This window comes from Penaeus japonicus, unplaced genomic scaffold (assembly GCF_977035675.1).
Source record: "Penaeus japonicus unplaced genomic scaffold, GWHDUDI00000001_assembly GWHDUDI00000006, whole genome shotgun sequence".
In the NCBI taxonomy this organism is placed as follows: Eukaryota; Metazoa; Arthropoda; class Malacostraca; order Decapoda; family Penaeidae; genus Penaeus; species Penaeus japonicus.
The window spans coordinates 24,023,138-24,043,137 of record NW_028234408.1 but is presented as its reverse complement, the minus strand read 5'-3'; the positions used below and the strand labels follow the sequence as shown (position 1 = coordinate 24,043,137).

At 44.6% G+C, this 20,000-nt stretch overlaps 1 protein-coding gene across 3 annotated transcripts in view; it reads left to right on the top strand.

Moving 5' to 3' along the window:
• Window positions 1-20,000, top strand: part of LOC122247770 (uncharacterized) — a 167,531-nt gene that overhangs the window by 73,246 nt on the left and 74,285 nt on the right. The gene's annotated exons all lie outside the window — the stretch shown is intronic.

The window sequence follows — 20,000 nt, the reverse complement described above, 5'->3', positions numbered from 1 at the left end:
TCTCTCTCTCTCTCTCTCTCTCTCTCTCTCTCTCTTTTTCTTTCTCCCTCTCTTCGTTGTCAATTAGCATCTTTGAAAACAGTTTTAATAGTTTTCCATGACAGTTAACCCCTTGCGCCCCCCTTCTGCCCTTATTTCCTTTCCTTTTCTTTCCTTTCTTCTTTTTCTTTTCTTCTTGCTTTTCTGCTTCATCTTCATTTCCCCCTCTCCCTCCCCCCCTCCCCCTCGGTACACATTGCACTCCCCTGCGGCTTTAGTACCTTTCCACTTACCTCCCCCCGCCCCCTCCCGTCCTCCCCATTTCACCTCCCCTTCGCCTCATGTCGCCTTTCTCTCGCTCCCTCTCCTCATCTCTCGCTCTCTTTTCCTATTTCCTCATTTCCGCCCCGCATTTCTATTGCCATGAATATTGCTTGTGTGTTTTCTTTTACACTACTTTTTTTTTTTTTTTTTGGGGGGGGGGGGGGAGATTGTATTGGTTCTCTTCCCTTTGTTCTTTTCTTTCTTACATTCTCGCGGACATGTTTTATTTTTCTTTCTCCAATCTTTACATTTATTTTTTGCACTTGGGTTTTCCTTCACCTCTTTTGCACTTTTAAAATATCTCCTGCAGCGTTATCTCTATTACATCTTTCATATCTATTACATCGTTGTATCTATTACATTTTCTCGGTTCCTCTGTTCGTCCATGTTAGTTCTTATCCTTTCTTGTGGCCCTTCTTCCGTTTCGTCTGTTTCCCACATTCCGTTTTTTTTATTCCGTTTTGTCGAACACCATTTAGAGAGATATTAAGATGTGTGTGTGCGTGTGCGTGTACTTGTGCGTGTGCGTGCGTGTGTATGAGCGTTTGTGTTCGTGTCTATGTCTATGTCTGTCTGTGTAAAACACAGTGTGCAGAGTGAACGCGAAACCTGTTCCTTGCGCGTCAGAAACGTCCGTCGCCTGCGGACACACGAGAGAGAGAAGGAGAGAGAAAAAACGTTTGTCTCGTGTGTGTTTTTAAAGCGACTTGAGTCAGTGTTATCATCGATGTCTTTCGTTGCTCGCTTGCAAAACTGTTGCATTTCTTTATGCAATATTTGTTGATTCGTGACTCTTTGCTGTAGTTTGTTATTCATTTTGCATTCTCTTCCCCCTTTTTTCTGTTCTCATCAATGTTTATACATACATGTAGGAATAGATGTAGAGGTGAATTAAGATATACATATATAAATATATGAATGTATAAATATATATATATATATATATATATATATATATATATATATAAATATATGAATGTATAAATATATATATATATATATATATATATATATATATATATATATATAATGTGTAGATATGTAGATAGATAGATAGATACAAATATATAAACATATACACATTAATACATATGAATATACATTTATATATGCACACACACACACACATACATACATATATATCTTTCTTTAGATCCTGCTCCCCCTCCGACAGCTGCAGGATCGCTTGCAGCGCTCGGATCTACATTAATCTCAGAGGAATGCAGTTATTATCGCACTGCATGGAAAAAAAATCCGGCGAAAGCGTTCTTCTCGGAGTGTCGCCGCCATAAATCATGTAGAGGAGAGAGAGAGGGAGAGAAAGAAGGAAAAGGAGGAAGAGAGAGAGAAAGACAAATGTGGAACGGAGAAAGGACTTGGAAAGAAGAGAGTTAAGGGAGAGGGAAGAGGAAGAAAGCAAAATTTAAGCAGAGGGAGCAGTGCGAGAGCACACGTCACAAGCAACCGGCGTCACAGAGCATCAGTAACGCAAGTCACGCGCCGCGGGTAACAAGAGAGCATGCAGTGTTACCACACAGAGGAGGCCCGCCGGACGAAAAGTCGGAGAGGCGGATAACGGGAGGGCGGTGGGGGGGGGGGATGTTGCACTTTCACTGTAGCACTCTACGGACGGGCGACCACGATTACGCGTATTTTTTTCTGGTTTACTCATTTATTTATCATTTATACGTTATTTTTTCTGAGATTTGTGTGTATTTAGGCTGTGAGTATAATCGTTTTTTTTTCCTTTTTCGGTCTGCTGTTATTGCTGGATTGGTGTTTAACTTAATAATTGGTAATACAGATGAGAATTATAGCATCAGCGATTAGTAATGGCAGGTCGGATAGAAAATGATGCACGTCCCATAGGAATACCGCAAAATGAATGTGTCCACCCTTTTAAGATGAATGAGGCATAGAAAATGGGCTGTTTCCGATGATGACTGTGTGAGCCTTATTTATTTCTCTCCATTACGCAAGCGCTTAGGTCCATCACCCTCAGCCACCCTGCACGTGTCCAGTGCGAAGCCACGATATTGCGTGATGTTTATCTATCTGTTTCTATCTCTCTATCTGCACATCTATCTATCTGTCCCTATATCTACCTATCTGTCCATTCATCCATCTATCCATCCATACATTCATCCACCCTCTTTCTCTCTTTCATTTCTCTCTCTCTCTCTCTCTCTCCCTCTATCCCCATTCTCTCTCCCATTCTCTCTCTTCCTCCCTCTCTATCTAAATATTCTTAATGTTGAGCACGTTCCCCCATCCCTTCTCCCCCCCGGCCCCCCCTCTTCCCCTACTCCCCCTCTACTCCCCCCCCCCAACCCCCCACCCCACGCGAGGGCCTTGAAACTCGGCAACCCGTGTTCATCGGATTTATTAGCCTCGGCAGACGGCACGAGCATTATTAGGTAACAGCTCGTGATCACGAGTGATATGATAATTGTCACGCCGTCACAGCTTGCAACTTCCCCCCCTCCACTCCACCCCCTTTACCCCCATCCCCGTGACAGTAACCTTCTGCGACTCATTGTGTCTCACTTTCACGTTTTTTTTTAATTTTTATCGTTATTAATGTTATTCTCATGGTGCGCTGCTCTGTAGTGTGATTGCCATGCATGATTGGGGTCGACGGAGCTGCCTCGGTCGACTACGGTTTGGTATTATGTGCGTGACTGTCGACAGGAGAAAAGACGTAGATGTTTCTCTTTATCTCCCTCCCTCCCTCCTTCCTTCCCTCCATCCCTCCTTCTCCCTCCTCTCTTCCTTCCCTCCCTCCCTCCTTCTCCCTCCTCTTTCCCTTCCTTCCCTCCCTCCTTCTCCCTCCTCTTTCCTTTCCCTCCCTCCTTCTCCCTCCTCTTTCCCTCCCCCTCCCTTCCTCCTCACTTCCTCCCTCCCTGCCTTCCTCCCTCCCTCCCTCCCTTTCTCTCTCCCTCCGATCCTCCCTCTCTTCCTCCCTTCCTTCCTCCACCTCCCTCCCTCCCCTCTCCCTCTTTCCCCCTCCCTCCTCCCTGCTCCCTCCTGCCTCCCTAACCTCTCTCCTCCCTGCTCCCTCCCTCCCTCCCTCCCTCCCTCCCTCCCTCCCTCCCATCCTCCCTCCCTCCCTCCCTCCCTCCCTCCCTCCCTCCCTCCCTCCCTCTTTACCCAACGACGACTAGCGCGCAAGACAAGCGAAGCGGAATGATAATCGCCGTGCTTCGCGTGGCATTGTTTGTCGCCGCGGCTGATGATTGGTGTCGGCGCCGCGGATAATGGTATTAATGGCAACCTTAAGCCCGGCGCGGTCTTATTGATTGTTGTTGCATTAGGGTTACTGCAGTGTCGTGTCACTGCGAGTCAATCGGTGTTCGTGGGTGTCGGTATTGTTTGTTTGTTTGTCACTTGTTGTCGTTGCCTTTTTTTTTCCCCGTGAGTAATGCAATATGGCAAGTTATCGGTGGCTTATTTGTCTCCAGAAATCTGAGCTCTGTGATTGCCTTATTACGGAGATGATTGAAGGAATGGGATCTGTATTGATGGTGGTATGAAGTTGCACTGAGAAATTGTTGGCAACATTCGATTGCTCATTTTTCGCACACTGATCATGGCGGAATGCCTTTTCCCAGTAGGCGATGTGGAATATCTGTCTGTCCATATTTTTTATTTATTTATGATCAAATTTATATATACACAACGAATCTACGGAATGTATGTATGTATATTTGTATATACATATGTATATACTTATTCTTATATTTGTTTATATCTATTTGTATATATGTATGTATTCGTGTGCACATTTTATATCTTTATATTATATATATATATATATATATGTACATATATATATACATATATATATACATATATATATATACATACATATATATATACATACATACATATATATTATATATATAATATGTATATAATATATATAATATGTATATAATATATATATATACATATATATATATATATTTATATAGATAGATAGATAGATAGATAGATAGACATATATATTTACACACACACACACACACACACACACACACACACACACACACACACACACACACACACACACACACACACACACACACACACACACACACACACATGCTCTAGAACAGTGGTTCTCAACCTTTTTGGCCCGCGACCCCCCAGACAATATTGGTAGAGACTCGTGTAAGGGTATCCGTGGGTAGGAGTTCTTAAAAGAAATGCCCCGTGAGGCGGGATAAGAAATAAGGGCCAGGGATAGAGGGGCCCTGTTTACTCCATAAAACAAAACAAACAAAAAAAATAATCATCAAGCCCTTCAAGCCTTTAAATGAAGAACGAGGGTCCCTATGAGGCTGTGGTTTAAACGCTTTTCTTTGGTAAATATATATATATATGTATCTCGTGTCTGGAATACCCAGCTTTTCCCTATCAATAGGCAAGAATCGGGTCAGATACAACCTTTTCTCTGCAGCGTTGTCGTCGTCACTGTAAGATCCAGGGGGAGCAACACCAAAACACACGTTCGTCTTAACACTCATTTATTCCAACCGAAACGGCGTCTTATATAGGCGGTGGCCGAACAAACAAAATGTAAATATTTTTAAAACAAATAATTATAAGAAATTCTTACTAAAATTTGATAAACAAGTTCATAAAAGGGGTGTACAGGGCTAAAGTCCATTATAAAAAATTCAAATAAAGTAAGATAAAAGAGGAAAGAACAAACAAACAAACACTTACAAAACATTTCGGTATAAAAAAGAATATCGCTAAAATAAAACACAAATGGTTCTCCTAAATCAAATAAACATTCATGAATACATTGTTTAAAAATAATAATCATAAAACAAATATAAAACAGATCAAATCATTAAATTCAGGGTTTTAAGTCTGTCAAATATATTTATAAATTTACGTAAATCTTAGAAAATAAAAGCGGGGGGTAAAACATGATACTAGGAATATAAAATGACGTAAACATATGACATAAACATATTGTCTAAGCATGTATACATTTGCTTGTTGAATGAGGTTTAGCAATAATTTAACAATACAACGTAAAAAAAAGCGGTCATTTGGAATGGCAAGGGTTCTCTAAAAGTCCCGACAAATAAAAGTAAACAAAGTTCTCATTCCCTAGTTCTACATGATTTAATTTGACAATACATATAAGTATCATGACCAGATCATACAGTGGAGTGAATATACAATAATAAAAGGCATATAATAAATAAAAGAAATAAGGGAGCTTCGGGCGATCCGTGTGCTGGGATTTCTCCAGGATCATACAGATTCGTTGTGGCCAAGGAAAAGGCAGGATGTAGGGTCTAAAAGGGTTGGAATAGGGTCATAGGAATGGATACAAGGTTTTAGGATAAGGGGAAGGGAAGTGAGAAAAGAATGTGATAAATGAGGCAAGAAAAAAATAAGCAAATAGATAGGCTAAGGCTAGGAGGTAGAAAAAAAAAAGAAACAAAGGATATAGAAAGTAAAAAATTACGAAGTAAGAATATAAAGAAGAGAAAAGATCAGAATAGTAAAGAATAAAAAGAGGTAGGAAGGGAGAGTAAAGCAAGAAACAAAGAACTATGCTAGGCTAACATAGAAATAAGGGAGAAAGGAGAAGTTGGAAAGAATAGGAAAAACAATAGGACTAAGATGATGAAAGAATAGAAATGAGGACAGAAAAAGTTTTGAGGGAAAGGATATACAAGATTAAGGGCAAAGCAAAAAAAGATCAGAAAGTAAATAAAAAAAAGAGGAGAGGGAGGAGAGGGAGTAGTATAAGTCAAGGGAACATCATCAGGAGAAAAGGATGAGGAGAAATAAGAGATCATGGGAGAGGAGAGAAGGAGGAGTGAGGAGGGAAGGAGGGAGAAGGAGATAGGAGAAAAAGGCCAACAGGAGAATGAGTGAGTGAGAGAAAGGAAGGGAGGAGGAGAAAGGGAGTGAGTGAGTGAGAGGAAGGGAGGAGGAGAAAGGAGTGAGTGAGTGAGAGAAAGGAAGGGAGAAATGAGTGTTGTGAGAGAAAGGAAGGGAGGAGGAGAAAGGGAGTGAGTGAGAGAAAGGAAGGGAGGAGGAGAAAGGGAGTGAGTGAGAGAAAGGAAGGGAGGAGGAGAAAGGGAGTGAGTGAGAGAAAGGAAGGGAGGAGGAGAAAGGGAGTGAGTGAGAGAAAGGAAGGGAGGAGGAGAAAGGGAGTGAGTGAGTGAGAGAAAGGAAGGGAGGAGGAGAAAGGGAGTGAGTGAGTGAGAGAAAGGAAGGGAGGAGGAGAAAGGGAATGAGTGAGAGAAAGAGAAAGGAAGGGAGGAGGAGAAAGGGAGTGAGTGAATGAGAGAGAGAGAGAAAGAAAGGGAGGAGAGAGGGAATAAGTGAGTAAGTGAGAGAGAAAGGAAGGGAGGAGAAAGGGAGTGTGTGAGTGAGAGAAAGGAAGGGAGGAGGAGAAAAGGAGTGAGTGAGTGAGAGAAAGGAAGGGAGGAGGAGAAAAGGAGTGAGTGAGTGAGAGAAAGGAAGGGAGGAGGAGAAAAGGAGTGAGTGAGTGAGAAAAAAAAAAGGGGGGGGGGGTCAGGAAAGGCAGAGAAGGGAGGCCTGACGGCCTCACAATCCTCCCCTGCCCAGGGTCGCAGTGGCTCACGGAGACAACAAACCTGCAAAGAGAAAAAGGAAGACCTGAGCCTGATCACTTGCCTTTAAAACTAAAAAGAAATGACCAGCTGGGCGTGCCAACACGGATCATAGATACATATGAAATATAGTTTTGGGATTGTCAATTTTAACATGGGTATCATGCAAATTCTGCGGCCTCCTTCACAGGATACTACTGCAAATGAATATCAAGCACTAAACAACTCAAATTACTAGGTCGTTGTAACCATGTTAGACTCTGGTACCGTAGATCTGTGGGTAGGTTCATGATCACCGGTCCTCTCCTCGGCATCTGTTCTATGCATAGTGGGTATGAGAAGGAAGGCAGGACACTGCAACGTTACTCAGCAGTCTCATCAGTGGAATTAAGTTCACAATGGTACCGAAAGTCAGGTGCGCGAATCCCACTAAATAACGTCGCTATTTCCCGATCAGTTTCCCTCACAACACGATTCCGACTTCTTAACCGGCTGCTAACTGGTCCGTCGTCCGCTCCAGTGTCCACTGGATTCTGATCATCACTGAGCGAAAAATCAAGAGGCTCCCCCGGAGAGACGGGAACACAACCATCCTGCAGGTCTGCAAGAGCAGGCTCAAGATTTTCAGGCACGACAGGTTCTTCTTCCTCATCATCATCTTCCGATTCCTCATCTCGGAGAGCATACGAAAACTCGGCAGAAGATCTAAACGGTTTTATATGATTAAGATGAGCTCTGAGCTGAACCTCTGTATTTACATCCTTAATTAGTACAGCCACAGGTCCCAGAATAGATACGATTCTTGCTGGACCTCTCCATTTACCAGACAGAGGAGGAAGAGCACCAGCCTTCCTCTGCTCATAGTACCAAACCAACATTCCCAACTCTGGTTTGAAGTTTCCTCTCTTGCCCCGATTGTAATATTTCCCATAGGTTAGCCGCGCTTCTTTGGATGCATCAATGGCAGCGCTTCGAGCTTCCCTTAGCCTCTCCTGAAGGTTTATATTCTCCATAAACACAGCTTGGTTGGTCAGCCCCACTTGGAAGTTGGCATGTCGACCTGTCAACAGGTACAGAGGCTGTTCACCTGTTGTCCGGTGAATGGCAGAGTTTATTTGAAGCCTCACTTCTGGAACAAAGCGATGCCATGTACGGGGATTCCTGTTTACGAGAGAAGTCAAGGCAGACTTTACCACCCGATTAGTACGTTCCACCAATCCGTTTGCTTGTGGATGGTAACGGATTGTATAGTGGTTAGTGGCATACAACATGTTTGTCAATTCTTTGAACAAATGGCACGTAAATTGGACGCCATTGTCTGTCTGTATGACCCTTGGTGGCCCAAAGAGGCTTACCCATCTTTCAAAGAAAGCATGATGAACAGCTGGGGCAGTTGCCTTGGGGAGAGGCACTAACTGGAGAAATCTGGAATGCTGGTCCAGTATGGACAGACAATATCTTATGGGAATAGATGGCCCAAAGTCCATAAGATCCATCGAGACTCTTTCCAAGGGAAATTCTGCCAAAGGTGCTTCAGCCATTACCACCTTTTGAGGGCTACCTCTAGTCCCTTGACAAACTGGACAATTTCCTACGAAGTCCTGCACATCCTTTAGCATGTTTGGCCAATAGTACATGGAGCGAGCATTTTCGAATGTCCTGTGGACTCCTGGATGAGATGCTAAGGGAGGCAGGTGTGAAGCTTTCAATGCAGAGTTCTTTAGGCTCGATGGAACAACCAGCTGGTAACAGATACGATCAGGCAGGTATCGTAATCTGTAGAGCACGTTGTCTTTGATTTCGAACTCTGCCAGAGAGAGTGGCAGCTTCTTCTTAGGCACTTTTCCCTCCTTTAGATAATGTGGTAAGTCTGTTAACTGAGGATCCTTACCTTGTTCTCTTACAAGATTATCTGGGTATGTGTCGGCTATCACCAGCCTGGCCACCTGGCGAGATAGCATGTCAGGTACGTGGTTCGTTGGACCCTCTTTATACCTTATTGAGAAATCGTAAAAAGATAGGTCATGTGCATATCTTGTCATTCTCGGAGATTTTGTCTTACGGGTGAACACAGGGACCAGAGGCCTATGGTCTGTGTAAACTAGAAATCTTCTGCCATACAAATACGGGTCAAAGACTCTTACGCCTTCCACAACTGCAAGAGCCTCCAGGTCAATAGTTGGATATCGGCTCTCAGAGGATCTCAACTTGCGGCTATAATATGCGATGGCATGAGGTGCTTGATCAGCATCACGCTGCATCAGGCAAGCCCCAATTGCAATACCCGAAGCATCTGTATGGAGTTCGAACTCCCTATTAAAGTCGGGTTGGCATAAAACAGGGGCAGTCACCAGCCGTTCTTTCAAGTCATCAAAGGCTGCCTGCTGCTCAGAACCCCAATGCCACTTCTGGTCTTTCTTCAGCAAGATGTGAAGAGGAGAAGCAATGGAAGCATAACCAGGGATGTGCTTCCTAAAAAACCCAGTTGCACCAAGGAAGCGCCTGACTTCCCGGACAGTGCGGGGAGCTGGTGTTTTTGAGATGGCCAATACTTTCCCTTTGTCTGGTGAAACTCCTTCAGGTGAAATAGTAAAGCCCAAGAAGTTAATGGTTGTGGCTGCAAAACTACATTTTTCTAGATTGAGCTTAAGTCCAGCTGTCTTTAATAATCCCAGAGTCTCATCCAGGTCAATGAGGTGCTGTTCAAAACTTCGGGAATAGATGATAACATCATCTAGATAGCACAACGTGTGTTTGCCTAAGACAGCAGCGAGAACTACATTGATGGTTCTCTGGAATGTAGTTGGGGCAGTGGACAGGCCAAATGGGAGTCGAACAAATTGAAAAAGCCGATACCCATCCGAAAAGGCTGTCTTAGGGCGGTCAGATTGGTCCACTTCAACAGCCCAATATGCGGCACGAGCATCCAAGGTAGTGAAAATGCTCATTGGACCTAGCTCGTCTAATAACTCTTCAATGCGTGGTAAGGGGTAAGAGTCCCCTTTTGTGACGGCATTCAAGGCCCTGTAATCCACGCAGAACCTGATGCCCCCATCTTTCTTTTTCACAAGTACCACCGGGCTTAACCAAGGACTGGTTGATGGTTCGATTACGCCAGCATGGAGCATCTTGTTGCATTGTTCCCGGATTGTCTCCCGGGCAGAATGGGGTAACCTCCACTGTCGGGTGCATACAGGCTTTGCATCCCCAGTGTCTATTTGATGGTTAATGCCCGGTATCAGGCCAACCGCATCCTCTCCACCATTAAAAAGTACACTGTATTTACCAATGACTTCCGAGACCTTTCCCCTCTCTGCCTCATTTAAATGTAATAAGTCTGGTTGGACCGTTTCTTTTTCCACATTTTCGGCAGCCATACAAGTGGCAATTGCTACTGAAGGAGGTAGCACTGCTTCTTCGATATCAAAGTCATCACCAATGCCAGTATCCATTCCATAGTCATCCCAAAGAAACTCATCCTCATCCTCATGATCGTTCTCATGTTCATCCTCATCCATCGCTGTCATGTCTGTCCAATGTCCTGGTCTGACAGAGTTCTGTCCACATCTGGCAGCAGCGACATTGGGAGCTCTCGCTTCCGCCTCCAATTCACAATCTTTGGGCGTAACGCTAGTGGGGGGTCTGCTCATCCCAATAGCCACTCCGTGTCCTTCGCTGGTGGGGGGTCTGCTCATCCCAACAGCTACTCCGTGTCCTTCGCTGGTGGGGGGTCTGCTCATCCCAACAGCTACCTTAATTGTATCATGATTATTGAAAGAACCTGGTCTGATGAGGGCAATGTCTTCCCCAGCAGCAGCATCCTTCAGTAAATCATCATCCAACTGTGAATATATATCCTCCACTTCTGATATGGTGCCCAGCCGTGTCCCATGGTTGAGAGTGATAGGGCTCGGGCTAGTATTAATGGCCCAAACACTACAAATGCGATTACGGGCGCTGGTAATGAAGTGAGGGATTGAGAGCTTCTGTGTGATGGCTGGAGTTATCATTATATTTCCATCAGCTGGTCCAGCTCTAGCTATACGAGCCTCCAAAAAGCAACCCGAATGAGGTGGAATTTCAGTTTTCTTAAGGAGATGTACTGCAACCTCTGCGGTGGACTTAGGTGACTTGGCATAGGCATCTAATACAGAGATATGTAATGATGGGGCGTTTGTGTAGATTACCGAGAACTTCCGGCCCCCTAGAGTAAGCAAGCCATGTGGGGAATCGGCTTCAGCTGAAATTGAGAAATCAACTCTTCTCAACATATCAATGCCTAGGAGAATATCGCCTGGAAAAGGGAGGTCGGTGATGATGGTACCATGGAGGAGATTACCAGCACCTAGTTGAAAAGGAAGGTTCACTTCGTACTGGGGGCGACGAAGGGATCCTGTGATACCTTGTATCATCCTTTGACTTTCGTGGTAGTCAAGGTTTTTATCAGGGTCTATGCGATGTAGGGAGGAGGGCTTGATGAGTGTGGCCTCACTCCCAGTATCCAAAAAACACATGAGGGTATGGCCGTTAATACTGAGTGCCACGAGAGGTCGTCCTGGCTTCCCTTGTGCACTCAGTGATGTTGATGTCTGAGCGGGAGGGGTTTGCGTTCCGATGGTCATGACTAGTGTCCCTACTGTTCCTGTTGCCAGAGGGGCTTGGGACTCGGCCGCCCTGGCCTGGGAGAAAGGAACAATCCCTAGCCAGGTGTCCCTCCCGTCGGCATCTGTAGCACACTATACGCTGCAAGGTTTGGCCCCCTTGAGTATTACCAAGGGCTATACATTCCCTGGTATTATGTCCTGGACTCCTGTGATATTCACACCAAGTGCCTCCATTGACTTGTGGGGAACGTGGGCTTCCAATTACGGCAACAGGAACGGCAGCCCGGTTCCTTCGGCTATACCCATAATCCTCGCATTGTCGTCGTGGATAATATTCATCTGTGCCAGAGGAAGGGCGGTGATTAGAAGAGGACGCTCCGTGTTTTATACCATGGCGATTGTTCCATAATCTTTGGGCTGTCTCGGCTAATTGCATGGTAGTACAATTCTCCTTCAGAGCTAAAAAGTCCCTCATCCAGAAGGGAATGCCCGAAAGAAAAACTCGCCTTATTAGCTCTGAAGGCTCCCCTATTGCCTCTCGATGGTCACGGCACCCTTGATACACAGACCCCTCGATCTGTAAATAGTAGTCCATTGGGGCCTGGGCATCTCCCATGGTTTGGTCATAGAGGACCTTGAAGAAGTCGGCAGCTGAATAAGTGCCCCTGAACTTACGTCTGAGCTCTCGCTTAAAGATGTTCCAGTCGTCAAAGTGGTCAAAGCACTCTGAGTTTATTATAGCCTCAGCCCTTCCTCTACAATTTGCGCGGGCTGACCTAATATATGATTCACTAGACGATGGCCTGACGATGTTCTCAATTGCTCGAATCCAGGATTCTATCTCCTGATTCTTTTTCAGGGGCTCAGAAGCAGGTGCTTCACCCTTAAAATGAGGAACGGTCTCCCGAGTCATTATATATGAAAGCCTCTGTTCAGTGGCTGCTGCTAGAGGTGACCGTGCTTCCGATTCATTGCTTGGGAAGCCAAGAGGACGTGGTCCTCTTGAGGGCAATGTGGGCTCAATAGCGTCCCGAGGTAACATCCCAACTGAGGACAGGCTAGGATTACCGAGTTGCTGCTCAGCACGCCTGCGCCGGCTCCTCTCTCCTTGCAGTTCCGCCTCTAGTTCCACTAGCCGTCTTTGGAGGCTGGTTAGTGCTTCCTCACGGGGAGGCGAGTGGCTAGTAGGCCTTTCATACACTGTGGAAGGAAAGCCTCCATCACTCCTACCAACTACGGGCACCTCCGGGTTATTAGCCTCCGGTACGTTGGGCACAGGTCTTCCCGGCCGCCCACTCTCCCTGATATCGGTTTGCCCACTGTTGCTATCATCTGTGTGTGCTACAACATTACTAGTTGCACCTAGCTGCCGGTCCTCACTCCTATGCCTCTGATCTAGTTCCCCCATTTTCCGGTTAAGCTCTTCTGCTGTCCTTTGCAAAAAGCTCTCAGCATGTTTTTGAATTTGGTCCATCCTCTTTGCAATGAGACTGTCCACTCTGTCACACAATTGCTCCATAACAGTGATTTCGGCCTCCATCACTCGGACTGCTTGTGTCACCTCTGGGTTAGAGCCTCCAACCACGACTGGCAAAGTCCCTAAAGATGATCGCGACTGGGCTACAGGGGAAGTAGGCTGGCTAAGTGACTGAGACGACGTTTCCTTTTGTTTCTTAGACCGGGTGCCTGACACCATCTTTTAGGGTACTTATTACAGTATATGATTAAGTCAACCGAGGCAGAATTAATTAATGCATGCGGCAGCGTACTTGTACGCGCGCGCGTGTGTGTGTGTGTGTGTGCGCGTGCGCGTGCGCGAGTGGGCAGTGTACGTGTACGTGTGTGTGTGTGTGTGCGAGTGGGCAGTGTACATGTATGTGTGTGCGAGTGGGCAGTGTACGTGTGAGTGTGTGTGTGCGAGTGGGCAGTGTACGTGTGTGTGTGTGTGTGTGTGTGAGTGGGCAGTGTACGTGTGTGTGTGTGTGTGTGTGTGTGTGTGTGAGTGGGCAGTGTACGTGTGTGTGTGTGTGTGTGTGTGTGTGTGTGTGTGTGTGTGTGAGTGGGCAGTGTACGCGTGTGTGTGTGTGTGTGTGAGTGGGCAGTGTACGCGTGTGTGTGTGTGTGTGAGTGGGCAGTGTACGCGTGTGTGTGTGTGTGTGAGTGAGTGGGCAGTGTACGCGTGTGTGTGTGTGTGTGTGAGTGGGCAGTGTACGCGTGTGTGTGTGTGTGTGTGTGTGTGTGTGTGGGGGGGGTGTGTGTGTGTGTGTGTGTGTGTGTGCGAGTGGGCAGTGTACGTGTGTGTGTGTGTGTGTGTGTGTGCGAGTGGGCAGTGTACGTGTGTGTGTGTGCGAGTGGGCAGTGTACGTGTGTGTGTGTGTGTGCGAGTGGGCAGTGTACGTGTGTGTGTGTGTGTGTGCGAGTGGGCAGTGTACGTGTGTGTGTGTGTGTGCGTGTAGAGCAACTCTGCATTAATTGATACAGAAGAATAGGAATCAGCAGTGCTCACAGGTAAGTGACACAGAATCAGTTATTTTACATATCATGGGCATTGACAAGGGACGTTCATTGCACCTGCACAGGGTTCATTTTGTTAACTCAATAGCAGATAACCACAAATAACTCATGAAATTCCCGTTACTTTTTAACAGCCATGCATGGAGTACATTTATTTAAGTGCTGGTGCAGCCAAAATCATGGCCACGACAGACGAAAGGCAAGTTACTTAACTTAAAAACCCATCTGAATAAAAACAGTGAACTAAATGAGGAAATTCTTCTAAAAGAGTAAATCGCAAGTAAAACGGAAAAAAAAAGAGATCGATTCTAAATGAGAATCTAAACGAGTGAATCACAAGTAAAACAGGGGAAACGTAAAATAGAATCTAAATGAGGAAAGCGACAAATAAGATCAGATGCTAAACGAGTGAATCACAAGTAAAACAGGGGAAACATAAAATAGAATCCAAATGAGGAAGACGATAAACAAAAATAAAACAGCATTTCACAAACACATCTTAATAAGGATATCGAAAATCACTCGAAGAAAAATGAAGAGCTACTGCAAAAACTGACGTATGACTAAAGTACAAAATTGAACATGCCCCACAACAAAAGCAATGTCTTATGGACACATCAAAGGTCGGGTCATTTGCTACTATGCAAAATAGAAATAGCAGGTTTACTGGAGTGCATGACGGAACAGAAAAATATTGATTACCACATATACAATGTTCCTAACCCTAAACAGAGCCATAAAAGAAATCTAGCTGTGAGCGGGCATTAGCACAATAAACATCATTCATCATCACTGTAAAAGAAAAAGAGGACCACGCTCATGTATCTAACTACAAGCACCTGTAGACATAGACATGTAAACACATAAAACGCATAAAACATGTATAAGTGGCTCTTTAAGCTAGACTAACAAATATAAACTGAGCTGGGAAAGCATCTAAACCACTAAAGAGTGATACTCATAAATTCCTCATAGAAATCTTCACCGCTGCCACCAAAGATGTAAGTACTTGTAAGGGTATCCGTGGGTAGGAGTTCTTAAAAGAAATGCCCCGTGAGGCGGGATAAGAAATAAGGGCCAGGGATAGAGGGGCCCTGTTTACTCCATAAAACAAAACAAACAAAAAAAATAATCATCAAGCCCTTCAAGCCTTTAAATGAAGAACGAGGGTCCCTATGAGGCTGTGGTTTAAACGCTTTTCTTTGGTAAATATATATATATATGTATCTCGTGTCTGGAATACCCAGCTTTTCCCTATCAATAGGCAAGAATCGGGTCAGATACAACCTTTTCTCTGCAGCGTTGTCGTCGTCACTGTAAGATCCAGGGGGAGCAACACCAAAACACACGTTCGTCTTAACACTCATTTATTCCAACCGAAACGGCGTCTTATATAGGCGGTGGCCGAACAAACAAAATGTAAATATTTTTAAAACAAATAATTATAAGAAATTCTTACTAAAATTTGATAAACAAGTTCATAAAAGGGGTGTACAGGGCTAAAGTCCATTATAAAAAATTCAAATAAAGTAAGATAAAAGAGGAAAGAACAAACAAACAAACACTTACAAAACATTTCGGTATAAAAAAGAATATCGCTAAAATAAAACACAAATGGTTCTCCTAAATCAAATAAACATTCATGAATACATTGTTTAAAAATAATAATCATAAAACAAATATAAAACAGATCAAATCATTAAATTCAGGGTTTTAAGTCTGTCAAATATATTTATAAATTTACGTAAATCTTAGAAAATAAAAGCCAGTGGTAAAACATGATACTAGGAATATAAAATGACGTAAACATATGACATAAACATATTGTCTAAGCATGTATACATTTGCTTGTTGAATGAGGTTTAGCAATAATTTAACAATACAACGTAAAAAAAAGCGGTCATTTGGAATGGCAAGGGTTCTCTAAAAGTCCCGACAAATAAAAGTAAACAAAGTTCTCATTCCCTAGTTCTACATGATTTAATTTGACAATACATATAAGTATCATGACCAGATCATACAGTGGAGTGAATATACAATAATAAAAGGCATATAATAAATAAAAGAAATAAGGGAGCTTCGGGCGATCCGTGTGCTGGGATTTCTCCGGGATCATACAGATTCGTTGTGGCCAAGGAAAAGGCAGGATGTAGGGTCTAAAAGGGTTGGAATAGGGTCATAGGAATGGATACAAGGTTTTAGGATAAGGGGAAGGGAAGTGAGAAAGATAAATGTGATAAATGAGGGCAGAAAAAATAAGCATACAAGTAAGATAGGCATGGAGGCTAGGAGGTAGAAAAAAAAGAAACAAAGGATATAGAGTAAAATATATTACGAAGTAAGAAGTATATAAAGAAGAGAATAAGATAACAGAATAGTAAAGAAGGTAGGAATAAGGGTGAAGCGAAAAGGCAAGAAACAAAGAACTATGCTAGGCTAACCTAGGCTAGGATAAGGGAGAAGTTGGAACATGAAAGAAATTAGCAAACAATAGGACTGCAAGATTGATAGGAATGAGAAAATAGCAGAGATGAGGACAGAAAAAGTTTGAGGGAAAGGATATACAAGATTAAGGGCAAAGCAAAAAAAGATCAGAAAGTAAACATAAAAAAAAAGAGGAGAGGGAGGAGGGGAGAGTATAGTCAAGGGAACATATCAGATTGGATAAAACAGGAGAAATAAGAGATGGTAACAAAGGAAAAAGCATGGAGAAGAATCAGGAGACAGTATAGTAGTGTAGGAGGGAGAAACAGAAATTAGGGAAATAAAGGCCAACAGGAGAAAGGGAGTGAGTGAGAGAAAGGAAGGGAGGAGGAGAAAGGGAGTGAGTGAGTGAAAGGAAGGGAGGAGGAGAAAGGGAGTGAGTGAGTGAGAGAAAGGAAGGGAGAAGGAGAAAAGGAGTGAGTGAGTGAGAGAAAGGAAGGGAGGAGGAGAAAAGGAGTGAGTGAGTGAGAGAAAGGAAGGGAGGAGGAGAAAAGGAGTGAGTGAGTGAGAGAAAGGAAGGGAGGAGGAGAAAAGGAGTGAGTGAGTGAGAGAAAGGTAGGGAGGAGGAGAAAGGGAGTGAGTGAGTGAGAGAAAGGAAGGGAGGAGGAGAAAGGGAGTGAGTGAGTGAGAGAAAGGAAGGGAGGAGGAGAAAGGGAGTGAGTGAGTGAGAGAAAGGAAGGGAGGAGGAGAAAGGGAGTGAGTGAGTGAGAGAAAGGAAGGGAGGAGGAGAAAAGGAGTGAGTGAGTGAGAGAAAGGAAGGGAGGAGGAGAAAAGGAGTGAGTGAGTGAGAGAAAGGAAGGGAGGAGGAGAAAAGGAGTGAGTGAGTGAGAGAAAGGAAGGGAGGAGGAGAAAAGGAGTGAGTGAGTGAGAGAAAGGAAGGGAGGAGGAGAAAAGGAGTGAGTGAGTGAGAGAAAGGAAGGGAGGAGGAGAAAAGGAGTGAGTGAGTGAGAAAAAAAAAAAAGGGGGGGGGGGGCAGGAAAGGCAGAGAAGGGAGGCCTGACGGCCTCACACTCGTGACCCCCGCCTTCCCCCGAAGTGCTTCTGACACACACACACACACACACACACACACACACAGTACATGCCATTCAGTTTATTATTTGTTTGAAATTTATGAGCAGAATTATTTTGACAGCCTTAAAACAAAAGTCGACCATAATACTATTTTTTTTTTTTAACATCATCTCGCGACCCCCCAAAAGCATCTCGCGACCCCCCGAGGGGTCGCGACCCCTAGGTTGAGAACCACTGCTCTAGAAGACCGGAAAAGGAGTGTCGATTCCCTAATAAATAGCCTCCTTCTTTCCGTGGGTTGACAGTGGGCGCCTCCGAACGTTAATCATAGGGGCTGCCGGGAACGAAGGCTGGCAGGACCATCACGGAACCTGCACAATGGCCCGAGATGCGTCGCTGCCCTTGGCGGCCGGAAGGAAGGGCGGGAGGTAGGGAGACTGGGGGGGGGGGATTTCGGCGTTACAGACCCTATGTTTTTACAGCCATTAGGTATACTATATGCGTATGTGTGTTTGTATGGATAGATTCTTAGGTAAGAATATAGAGTGGTTTGATTTACAGTGATGCAATTTGACACGCAAAAATACACGCACGTTCACATGCACACATACACATCTATCTATATGTATATGTATAAATGTATAGTATAATATAATATATACGTCCATATATGCAGTCTCCATGAGTACATCACCCAAAATAACACAATGAATTTCTGAGTGACCAAGATCATTGAAGTCACCATATATACACACACATCAGTTACCCCTTCACCTTCGCCGCGGTCATCATAGAAAACGGGTCCAAGCGCTGTCGGACCCCACCGGCAGACTCACGAACCTAATATACTGTGTGTAATTGCAGGGTTGTTTGTCTACCGGTACAACCTTCCGGGGTTGGTTGACGGCGCTGTTGTCTCGCTCTCTGGTTGGTTCGTGCTTAGGTGAATGGCTCTCGTTCGTGCTCAAGTGAGTGCTTCTCGTCCATGCGGGTAGAACGAGAGCGAAGTCACGATGGCTTGTTTGGTTGTTTTGGCAGTGGCTGGTAGGATTTGGTTGCTGGGTTAAGGTCTGTTGTTGGGTCTAGGGCGTTTAACTAACGTTTTGGTAGGAGAGGAGAGAGTGGATGAAAGAAATACGGGTGAGAGAACGGAAATAAGTAGCAATGGGGAGACGAAATGGTAGAAGAAAGCAAATGAAACAAGAATGATAAGGAACTACAAGGGGGGTATGTGAATAGAGAGAGGGGGGGGGAGAAAAGAAGAGAGAGAGGGAGAAAATGAGAAGAATAAGAGTCTGCATAGAAGAATTAGAGAAGTAAAGACAGGAGACTGGAATAATCTGAAGGGTGGATGAAAGACAGACAGAAAAAATGGGGAAGGGAGAGCCAAAAATCTAGAAACGAGAACCGAAAAGTGAAGAGAGAGATAAAAATCAGGGCAGAAGACAGACAAGTATGTAACACAGGTGCACATTGCTCACCTTTGTCGTACCGTTGCAAGAGCAATGTTTGGCGTCACAGTATCTGGCGGTCACTGGAAAGGCATGGTATCCCCCCTCCATTATTCACCCGTCCCCCCCCCATTTTTTCTTGTCTTTTTTCCGTTCTTCCTCCTCCTCCTCCTCCTCCTCCTCCTCCTCCTCCTCCTCCTTCTTTTCCTTCTCCTCCTCCTCCTCCTCCTCCTCCTCCTCCCCCTCCTCCCCCTTCTCCTCCTCCTCCCCCTCCTCCCCCTCCTCCCCCTCCTCCCCCTCCTCCCCCTCCTCCCCCTCCTCCTCCGGAATCTGTGTAGCGCCTTAGCGCCTTATCCTGGCGACGCGTTGGTGAAAGCCGTAACTTATTGGTCATGGGAAATGCTTCGAGGTTTGAGGTCCTCCTTCGTCCCGACTCGCGAGTATAGTGCTTCCCCGGAGCAGTCGGCCGCTCGTCGCAATCACTTACAAACTCACAATCAAGTTACAATTATTTTTGCTTAAATTATTTATACTTACAATCACTTACAAATTAGCTTGATATTTACTTTTCACTCATATTCCCATTACTCATTGTAGTTTAAAACACTTCCATTTAGGCTTCATTTTACTTTTTGTACTGACTACCCCTAATTACAAACTATTCTTCTCCAATACTATCGGATTGATTGTGAAACCTTGGCTCAGATGATATTAAGAAGTAAAAAAAAAGAATAGACTCAAGACTGCCGTTGCTGCACACGTCGTGCCGTGTAACCGGGTTGCTGATGCCCTGTGATAAGGAGAGGTGCGTGCAGATTGAGAGGACGCGCGTGCGGTCAGAAGCGCCCGTGATTTGGGCCCCTTATTGCTTCGGACCACACGACTGCAGACCGCAAGGAGGGAAAGTCTGGTCATTTTGGGTTAATTGCGTTTGTTTGTTTTCCTTTCTTTAATTTTGGTGCCAGCTGCAATGACAAGAAGATTAAGGAAGATTGATTTTTCCGCGTGTATTAACTTTT